Source organism: Rattus rattus, chromosome 5 (genome assembly GCF_011064425.1).
Source record: "Rattus rattus isolate New Zealand chromosome 5, Rrattus_CSIRO_v1, whole genome shotgun sequence".
NCBI lineage: Eukaryota > Metazoa > Chordata > Mammalia > Rodentia > Muridae > Rattus > Rattus rattus.
Genome location: NC_046158.1, coordinates 60,809,489 through 60,820,520, shown reverse-complemented (window position 1 = coordinate 60,820,520; position 11,032 = coordinate 60,809,489). Strand labels below are relative to the sequence as shown.

The window sequence follows — 11,032 nt, the reverse complement described above, 5'->3', positions numbered from 1 at the left end:
CAGAGACTGAAGGAACACCCATTCAGAGCCTGCCCCACATGTGGCCCATACATATAGAGCCACCCAATTAGACAAGATGGATGAAGCAAAGAAGTGCAGACCGACAGGAGCCGGATGTAGATCGATCCTGAGAGACACAGCCAGAATACAGCAAATACAGAGGCGAATGCCAGCAGCAAACCACTGAACTGAGAACGGGACCCCCGTTGAAGGAATCAGAGAAAGAACTGGAAGAGCTTGAAGGGCTTGAGACCCCATATGTACAACAATGCCAAGCAACCAGAGCTTCCAGGGACTAAGCCACTACCTAAAAGACTATACATGGACTGACCCTGGACTCTGACCTCATAGGTAGCAATGAATATCCTAGTAAGAGCACCAGTGGAAGGGGAAGCCCTGGGTCCTGCTAAGACTGAACCCCAGTGAACTAGACTGTTGGGGGGGGGCGGCAATGGGGGGAGGGGTGGGGGGAGGAACACCCATAAGGAAGGGGGAGGGAAGGGATGTTTGCCCGGAAACCGGAAAGGGAATAACACTTTTCGAAATGTACATAAGAAATACTCAAGTTAATAAAAAAAAAGAATTCTACCTACCAAGCTGCCTTAACACTCTCATAATATAGTAGAAGACAGACATAAGGACAAGGACTTGAACAGGATGTAAGATACGTTGGGTACAAGTCTGCATTTGGGTCCCCCTAAGTGCTGACCCAGACAGGAATTGTTTGGGTTTATGTATGAAACGTCCTCCAAAACGGTTTGTGTGCTGAAGGCTAGCTCTCAGGTAGTAACACTATTGAGAACTGGTTGGATCATGAGGACACAGGCTTCACCAACATATTAACCCACTGATGAGTTCATAGCTGAATGGGATACTAGGAGAATGGCCCTGGTTAGATCATGAGGACACAGGCTTCACCAACATATTAACCCACTGATGAGTTCATAGCTGAATGGGATACTAGGAGAATGGCCCTGGTTAGATCATGAGGACACAGGCTTCACCAACATATTAACCCACTGATGAGTTCATAGCTGAATGGGATACTAGGAGAATGGCCCTGGTTAGATCATGAGGACACAGGCTTCACCAACATATTAACCATTGATGAGTTCATAGCTGAATGGGATACTAGGAGAATGGCCCTGGTTGGTGGAATTGGGTCACTGGAGGTGCCTTTGTCCTTCAAAAAATCTTCATTTTCTTCACTCCTGAGTACATGATCTCCTCTGCTCTATTTTCTCACTGCCATAGTATTCTGCTTCAGTTCTAGCCCAAAGCAACTCAGTCAGCTGATGGACTGAAGTTTCTGAAGCTGCTAACTAAAGTCAATCGTCTTTGCACCAATACAGTGCTGTCACTGTAACCAGAAGTGGACCAACATAGAAACATTAGGTGCCGTTTATCAGGAAGATTCCAAGAAATGTGAGACAGATTTTGGAGAAAGGCCAAGATAAACAGTGCCATCCTAAGCAGGTTACCACTAAGTCCCTCTGAGAACCACATGGAAATAAGTTCATATTTATGTCACTGGTGGGTGAAATGCTGCATTTTACCCATTGACTATCTCCTGCTAGTAGCTAAGGTTTTTCTCCTACTCTCTTAGTCTGTCACTGTACATGTAAGTTTCAGTGGTACCAGATAAATCCCTCAGCAAGTGAATCAAAAGGATGTAGATTCTTAACATATTACATGCTCTGTATGTTAAAATCTTTCTATATCAGCTGTGGATAGATCAAAGCAATTGTGGAGGTCTCTTCTTCCTGGAGGTTCGGAGATACCTATGCCACTAAGCCTATGGACAGTCTCACTGTGTTCTACCCAAGTTTGAAACTAGCTGGGGCTTGAGAGTAAGAAATAGAAGAAGATCTCAGAAAATGGAGAGATCTCCCATGCTCATGGATTGGCACAATTAACATAGTAAAAATGTCAATCCTACCAAAGGCAATCTACAGATTCAATACAATCCCGATCAAAATCCCAACCTAATTCTTCAAGAAGATGAAAAGAACAATTCACAACTTCATGTGAAAAAAAAAAACACCAAGAAAAGAAAAAACAAACAAAAACAAAAAAAAAAAAAACCAGAATAGCAAAAACAATTCTCAACAATAAAAGAACTGCTGGGAGAATCACCATCCCTGACCTCAAGCTATTATTATCAGAGCCATAATGATAAAAACTGTATGGTATTGGTACAAAGACAGACAGGCTGACCAATGGAATAGAATTGAAAACCCAGAAATAAATCCACATACTTACACACAGTTGATTTTTGACAAAAAAAAAAGCCAAAAATTATACAGTGGAAAAAAGAAAGTGTCTTCAATAAATGGTGCTGGTCTGACTGGCTGTCTGTATGTAGAAAAAATGAACATAGACCCATATTTGTCACCTTGCACAAAGCTCAAGTCCAAATGGATCAAGGACCTCAACATAAAACCAGACACACTGAATCTAATAGAAGAGAAAGTGGGAAACAGCTTTGAACTCATTGGCACAGGGTGAAATTTCTAAACAGAACTCCAATGGCTCACAATTGGTCAAGAATTGATAAGTGATACCTCATGAAACTCAAAACCTTCTGTAAAGCAAAGGACACTGTCAATAAGACAAATCAGCAACACACATATTCGGAAAAAATCTCCACTAAGCCCACATCATAAAGAAGGCTAATATCCAAAATATATTTTTTTTTAAAAAGAATGCAAGAAACTTACCACCAAATCAAAAAATGTGGTATAGAACTAAACAAACAATTCACAACAAAGTAATCTCGAATGGTGGAGAAGCACCTAAAGAAATGTTCAAAGTCAAAAAACGCAAATTAAAACAACCCTGAGATTCCACCTTACAGCAATCAGCAGGTGACAGTACATGTTGGTGAGGATGTGGAGAAAGAGGAACATTCCTCCATTGCTGGTGGGACTGCAAACTGGTACAACCGCTTCGGAAATCAATTTGGGATTTCCTCATAAAATTGGAAATAAATCTACCTAAAGACCCAGCAATACCACTCTTGGCAATATACCCAAAAGATGCCCTACCAGGCCACAGGGGCATGTATTCCACTATGTTCATAGCAGCCTTGTTTGTGATAGCCAGAAGCTGGAAACAACCCTGATGTTCCACAACAGAAGTATGGATACAGAAAATGTGGTTCATTTACACAATGGAATGCTACTCAGTTATTAAGAATGAGGACATCCTGAGTTTTGCAGACAAATAGATGGAACTAGAAAATATCATCCTGAGTGACATAACTCAGACTCAAAAAGACATGCATGGTATGTACTCACTAATAGGTGGATATAAGCCAAAAAATAAAAAAAGTACAAAATACCCAAGATACAGTCCACAGAACTCAGAAAGTTTAACAAGATAAAGGGCCCAAGTAAGGACACCTCAATCCCATTTGGGGGAAAGCAACCGCAATGGGGGGTGGAGGGGGGAGACCTGTGTGGGAGAGGGGACTGGGGTAGGGAGGAAGAGAGGAACATGATCTGGTATTGGGTAGGGGAAAAGGACTGAAGCCCTGAGGGCCAGCAGAAAGAATGGAAACAGGAGACCTCAGGAAGTAGGAGGTTGAAGTGACCCTCCAAAATGTACCAGAGACCTGGGAGGCAAGAGACTCTGGTCTCAAAGAAAGGGACCTTAGATGAAGTGCCCTGTAGTAGGAAGAGAGAACTTGTAGAGGCCGCCTCCAGCAGAAAGACAGGGCATCAAGTTAGGGTTGCCATCCTACAGTCAAACTCTGATCCAGAATCGTTCCTGTCTGAAAGAACTGCAGGGATCTAAGTGGAGAAGAACCTGAGGGAAAGAAGTTCCAGTGACAGACACAAAGTGGTATCCAACTCAAGGGGAGGGTCCAAAGCCTAACAGTATTATTGAGGCTATAGCATACTCACAAAAAGAGACCTACCATGACTGCCCTCCAAAAGACCCAACAAGCAGCTGAAAGCATCAGATGCAGATATTTGCACCCAACCAATGGACAGAAGCTGCTGACCCCTTTGGGTGAATTAGGGGAAAGCTGGAAGAAGCTGAGGAGGAGGGTAACCCTGTAGGAGGACCAGCACTCTCAATTACTCTGCACCCCTGAGATCTCTCAGACACTGGACCCCCAAACAGGCAGCATACACCAGCTGAGATGAGACCCCCAACACATATACAGCAGAGGACTGCCAGGTCTGGGTTCAGTCAGAGAAGATGCATCAAGAGACTGGAGTCCCCAAGGAGTTTAGAGGTCTTAGCAGGTAGGGAGATAGGAATATCCTCATGGAGACAAAGGACAGGGAGGAGGTATGGGATGGGGAACACTCGGAGTGTGGACCAGGAGGGGAATAAAATCTGAAGTGTTAAAAAAAACTTAAATGAAATTTTAAAAAAGAAAGAAATCCCTTTGATTTTCTTTCTGTGGAAACCCTAGAAAGACAGAGAAGATTAAAAATGGGTCCTTATCCAGCAGTCATGGGGCGCATCTTTAATCTCAAGCAGGAGGCAGAGGCAAACAGATCTCTATGAATCCAAGGTGAGCCTGGTCTACAGAGTGAGTTCCAGGGCACCCAGAGCTGCCCAGAGAAATCCTGTCTAGAAAAACAACAGAACTGGGTCCTGTATCTTAAAGGGAATAAAAGCATCCAGACAGAGCAGAAGCAGGTACAGAGAGGAACTCAGGCAGAGCCAACGTGGGTGTGAACACCTGAGGGAAGAATTCGAGATGTGGGTGGGACGCAGAAGCTTTACTCCACAGTGAAGGAAAGGAAGGGCTACAGAAATTTAAACTATGGAATTATACCAAGGGGTTAATATCACTTTGACAACTACAAGAAAGATGTGCTGTGAGAGCAAAGGATTCTCTATTAAATATTGTTAAATATCAACTGTCTTGAGTTCTGTGACATTTACAAGGAAAGATGATGCAGCTAGTCAAAGTTCATGGGTTTAAAGTCAGGTATACAAGCTTAATGCTACCTTTGAAGTCTGCTATGGAAATTAAGTAGTTTGTAAAAAAAAAAAAAAAACTCCAAAGATAACATGCATTCGGAGAAGGAAAATCTGTTCCTTTCAACCCTGAACAACAAAGGAGACAGCAGGAGTTTATGTGAGAACAAAAATGAGTTGGATAAAGCTTGATTCTGAAACACTGATCATACTCATGCCCTGTGTGAGTAATTATGCCCTGCAAGCAGAAGAGCCATGACACCAACAAATTGAAACCGAGTAATCCCAGTCCAGGTGCTTGCCGGAATATACAAACTGAGTCTGACAAATGGGTAATAAATTTTTTTTCTTGGTACTGGTGGAAGTTGTCTGTCTGTCTGTCTGTCTATTTTTCAGAGACAGGGTTTCTCTCTGTAATTGCCCTGGCTGTCCTGGAACTTGCTCTGTAAACCAAGCTGGCCTCAAACTCAGAGATCCACCTGCCTCTGTTTTCCGAGAGGTGGATTTAAAGGTGCGTGTCACCACCACCTGGCTAAAATCTGTGAAGAAATACTGCATGCCAGTGTGGAAAATCCATCACAATTATAATAAAGCACACACAGAAGTGTCCTGAAACTATTGACTCAACATTAACTGACCACTTACGTGTTGTTCTTAATATTATTCACATTTTAATTAAATGGTAGTTTAAGAAGTTTGTGTTTCCAAACTAAGTACATAATATTCATGCCTTATGGTTCCCCCATGGAACCAGCTTAGTCTGCATATTTAATTTCTTAATATATTTAATAAAAATAATTTAAGGCATGACAGAGTAAAGCCATGAACAAAATTCCCCACAGTGAAAATCTGAAAAAGAAAAACGCTTTTTAAATTCAAGAGTCAAATAAATAATGATTATTTTGGTTTAAGGTTTAGCATACCAAGTAATAGATTTCATTATGATGGGTGGGAGTATATGAGTTTGTGTGTGTGTGTGTGTGTGTGTGTGTGTGTGTGTAATTATACTGTTTTATTAGTCATCCTCCTACCTCCTCCACTGCCCTCCCCCATGAACTTTTTTAAAGCTAAGTTAAGGGTTAAAGATATAGCTGAATAGTTAAGAGTACTTACTGCTCTTTCAGAGGACCATAATTCAGCTCCTACCACCCAAGTCAGATGGTTCACAGCTACCTAAAATTCCAGTTCCAGGAGATATGACACCCCTGCTGGACTCTTTAGACACCCACACAGACATCTAAACACAGAGATATCCCCACAAGTCAAATAAAACAAATCTTTTAAAATATGCGAACTCAACATTTTCAAGTGAATGTTACTTCTTTTGCGAGGTGAAAAGTCTAAATCATCTCTGTGTTTCTGTCATGCTGCACATCCTTCCCTATGCTACCATAGATTGCTAATCTGTGTGATAAAAACTTAGCTGCCACCCCACAGTACTGTTGGGGTGGATGAAACCTTTCACCAGTAGTGGGAGGCTTTAGGGTATATTTCATATAAAGGGGACATCGATACACTGGTCCCTTCCTGTCTCTTTGCTTCCCAGTTACCCTGAAGTAAGCAACTTTGCTCTAGAGTGTATTCCTCTACTACATACTTTCATCATGAGGAACCATGCCACTACTAGCCTAAAAGATGATGGGACCAGTGACCATGGACTGAACCCTCTGAAACTGAGAGCCAATATAAACCTTTATTTCTTATAAGTTGATTATGTCAGCTATTTTGTCACAGTGATGGATTGCTAAGGCATTCTACTTTACAAGTTCTATATATACAAAGTTACATATATGTATCTAACTCAAAGTTTCCAGCTCCTAAAGTATCAGGACATTAGCTCAAAAGTTTCAGCAGCACAGCTAGAATGGTATCAAATACTCTTTTCGACTGTTTTAGTTAGGATTTTTATTGCTGTAATGAAACACCATGACTGAAAGCAATGTTAGAAGTAAAGATATATTTGACTTCCAAATCAACAGAAGAATTCAGGACAGGAACCCAAACAGGCAGGAACCTGGAGGCAGGAGCTGATACAGAGGCTGTGGAAGGATGCTGCTCACTAGCTTGTTCCTCCTGTCTTTCAGCCGAGGAACACCAGCCCAAGGCAATCTCCATCCACAATGGACTGAGCCCTCCACCATCAATCACCAATGAAGAAAAAATCGGCAGCCTTGTCTACAGCCAGATCTTACAGAGGCAATTTTCTCTATGGCAAGATATTTGATCACACTGTGAGCCCCGAGATTGTGTTATTTACTGAAAAAAAGAGTAAGGAGGCTCAGCCTTAGCACAGACCTTTAATCTCTTGACTGGAATACAACATTTCCTTAGTTTGTAGAAGGAAGCACCCATATTGGAAAGTGATGGTCAATTGAGTGACGGATCAGAGAGAGATCCGACAGAATAGTATACGCCCACCTCTCGTAGGAAGGGAGAGGAAAGAGAAGCTATAAGAGGGAGTAGTGCACAGAGAGGGGAAAAAGGAAAGCTACTTAAGAAAGAGAGCAAAGAGGCAGTTTTACCAAGACAGTTATAGAGAGACAGGTTGCAGAGAGAGAGAACAAGCTAGAGGTAGATGAAGACAGAACAAGCCAGAGAATGAGAAGGGAGCCAGATTAGAACAGAGTGCCAAATGTAGTATAAGGTCAAGCAGAGCAATTCAGGAGAACCCCAGAGAAGCCAGATTGAGTCAATCAGTTTGGAGAGGGGTTTGAGCCTGAACAACTGAGCCGAACCACTCAGCCAGACATCAGAAAGAACTAGAAATGGATGAGCTTATTCAGGAGCAAGTCTCAGAGATTGAAAATATGCTAGGCCTATGTTAGATTGTATGGAGGCTAGAAGCTTCCAGGACTAGGCCTAGGTTAGCAGACAAAGGGGACAATTACAACAGACAAATACAAAGATGCTTTTACACTTCTCAGCTGAGGCTTCCTCCTATCTGATGACTTTGTTAAGTTGACATAAAACTATCCAGCACAGAGTTATTCATACTTGTATACACCTATTCATTATTGGGAATGAACACTATATGTGAGAATTGCTTCTAAAAGTTCCTCTGTAAAGTTCTGTTAATCCTTCCCCCATGGCTGCTGCACTATTAGTCCTCCAGAATCATGTGTGACAAGCTCTCCAGAAATGCCACAGCTGGCTCACCCAGGGCTACAGCAGACAAGATTAGCTCTTCCACACTTACGCCCTTAGGGCTGGCTCGCCCTCCCCACTCCACCAAAGCCAGCTCAACTCTGCTGCCCAGTTGAGGTACCCGGGGCCGCCTTCCTGAGTGTGACAGTTGGCAAGGGATTGAGCCAGCTCTCCACTCTCATAACCTCAGGACAGTTCTACCATGCCCCTGTCACCAGGGCTAGCTCTACTGTGCTGCTCAAGTGAGGTGCAGGGTCCCCTCTCATGACCCTGGAGCCAGCCCTCCCAGCTGCCACAGGTGGTACAGTCTACTTTTGTTCTTAGTGTTAGAGAAAGGTGGGTCAGAGAAAGGTGATACCCAGGGCTCACTGGCTAGCTAGACTGGCCTACTCAAAGAGCTCCGAACCACTGATAGATCCTGTCTCAAAAAACAAGCTAATCTCTGGCCTCAGAGTGCACCCGAACACTCATGTGCACTCATGAAAACATGCGCACATTTGTCCATGCACATGTATAAATACAAACTCTCTCTCTCTCTCTCTCTCTCTCTCTCTCTCTCTCTCTCTCTCTCTCCGAGTTAATTAATAAATAATATAAAATGTGTATTTATTTGCTATTCTATAGTGAACATAGGTTTAATGGAAACAGACAGCAGTAAAAGTACATCCTTAATAAGCATAGAAATTAAACCCATAAATTTAAATGCATACATATGCATATATGCAAATTAGCACATAGAGATCTTAAAGTATTTTGATTACTGCTCACTTTCCAGAAATTTTATTCCAGTCTTTTTTTGTAGATTTCATTTATATTTCTAAGTTTTTTCCCCTTATTTTCCTTCGATTTGAATATAGAATTTTTGGGGGGAGGGGGGCTTCTGCAGCTTTTGTTTTTGCATGTAAACCACTGGGGAGTCATGATGGTGGGCACTCTACAGATTACACTGGAGTTCTGAGAGCTCCAGGCACTCGCTGGGAAGTCAGGTGACAGAAGCAATGATTCAAACCAATCATATGATTACAAAACTGGGGTCTCCAGCAGGGCTCCAAGTGGTCAGGGGTGGACTCCTAAGGAAACTGTGGCATGGAAGGGGCAAGCACTGGGCCGGCCTTGAGCCTTGATATCAGGGACAGAAGATCTGATAGCTCCAGGGATCTCCAGCCAGTGCCTTACTTGGCCAGGGTTTCCTGAAGGGCCTGAGAGCAAACTTGGCTTTGCTGCCCAGCTCTTCCTCGATTCTAAGGATCTGGTTGTACTTGGCTAGGCACTCAGATTGGCAAGGGGCACCAGTATTGATCTGCCTGATGCACAGATCTGCACCACCAGGTCGGCAGTGAAAGTGTCCTCAGTCTCCCCAGATCAACGGGACACCATGACAACCCCAGCCATTGGACTGGGCCGGCTTACATGCCTACCAAGACTTGGGCACAGAGCCAATCTGTTTCACTTTGAGCAGGAGGCAGTTGCAGGACTTCTCTCCTGTAGCCTTGGCAATCTACTTAGGGTTGGTCACTGTGAGGTCACCCCCCACCACCTGGATGCCTGCACTAGTGGATGCCACTGGGTAGTCCCTGATAAAGGACTGGTACAGGTCAGCCAGCTGATCGGGTGTGATTTACCTGCTAGAGTCACATGAGGACTTGAAGTCCAGGCCATCCTTACCAGACCTATAGGACTGGAAGGCAGCCACATCCATGCCAATAACAACCTGGTCAGTGTAGCCCGCCTTTGCAATTGCAGTCTTGAGCAGTTCCAGCGCTTCTTTGTTCTCCAGAACGTTAGGTATGAGTCTGCCCTCATCACCAACATTGGTGGTCTCTTTCAAGTCTTCTCCTTGATGGTGTTCTTCAGGTCGTGATAAACCTCTGCTCCAATGTGCATGGCTTCCCAGAAACAGGATGCTCCCACAGGCAGGATCATGAACTCTTGCATGGCCAGCTTGTTGCCAGTATGAGAACTGCCATTGCTCACATTGAAAGCTGGGACCAGCAGGATGACTTCAGGGTTGCTGGCCAGGTCAGCAGTGTGACAGTAAAGCACCCCCTTTTCCACGGCACCAGTTTTGCAGTCAGGGACACTCCCAGGGTTGCATTTGCACAAAATTTAGGTTTATTCTCGGTGCCGTCCATTTGGATCATCAGCTGGTCAATCTTCTCTTGCTCCACAATGTTCAGTTTCTTGCTCACCAGAGCAGGTGTGATAGTGTTATTGAGGTGCTCACCAGCCTTTGAGACACCCTTCCCCATGAAGTAAGTCTTATCATTATCTCGGAGTTCTAGGACCTCATGATGCCAGTGGGTACACCGCTGGGCACTGCAGCTTGGAAAAGACCTTTTGTGGTGTAGAGATCCACCTCAACAGTGGGATTCCCATGGGAGTCAAAGATCTCTCTGGCATAGATCCTGAGAATAGGCATGGTGAACCTCTGGCAGTCGGATCTCTGTGAAGGAAGGAAAGAAGGTTCTGTAGACCCTGAAAAGAGTGTTAAGGACAGATGTGAGCGGGACTATGTACCTAAGCACCGAATATAGAACTTTTATCAATCAGTTTACAAGAAAAAATATTATTGGTTGCCTTATATCATGAAGACAGCTGCTGGTTTCCTTTCCTGACTCTCAGCACAGTTTTAAAATGTTTTTTTTTCTTTTTTTTCCTTTAAACTCATTTGATCTTTTACATTGAAAAGTAGAGTCGTGCAGGTTAAGCCTGAGATATGAAGTATCAGCTCAAAGACTCACTTGTCAAAGGCTTGGCCTCAAATTCAGTTCAGAGATGGGGCTTTTAGGAAGCAGTCGGATCATGGGGGCTCTGACCTAATCAGTGGATTAATCTATTGGGAGCTGGTGGAAACTGTGGGAGGTAGGGCCTGAATGAAGACAGCAAGGTTTGAGAGCAGTCCTTTAAAGCAGTGATTCTCAGCCTTCCTAATGCTGCAACCCTG

At 43.6% G+C, this 11,032-nt stretch overlaps 1 pseudogene; it reads right to left on the bottom strand.

Moving 5' to 3' along the window:
* Window positions 1–8,044: 8,044 nt before the first annotated feature.
* Window positions 8,045–10,600, bottom strand: LOC116900846 (annotated as a pseudogene).
* Window positions 10,601–11,032: the final 432 nt, after the last annotated feature.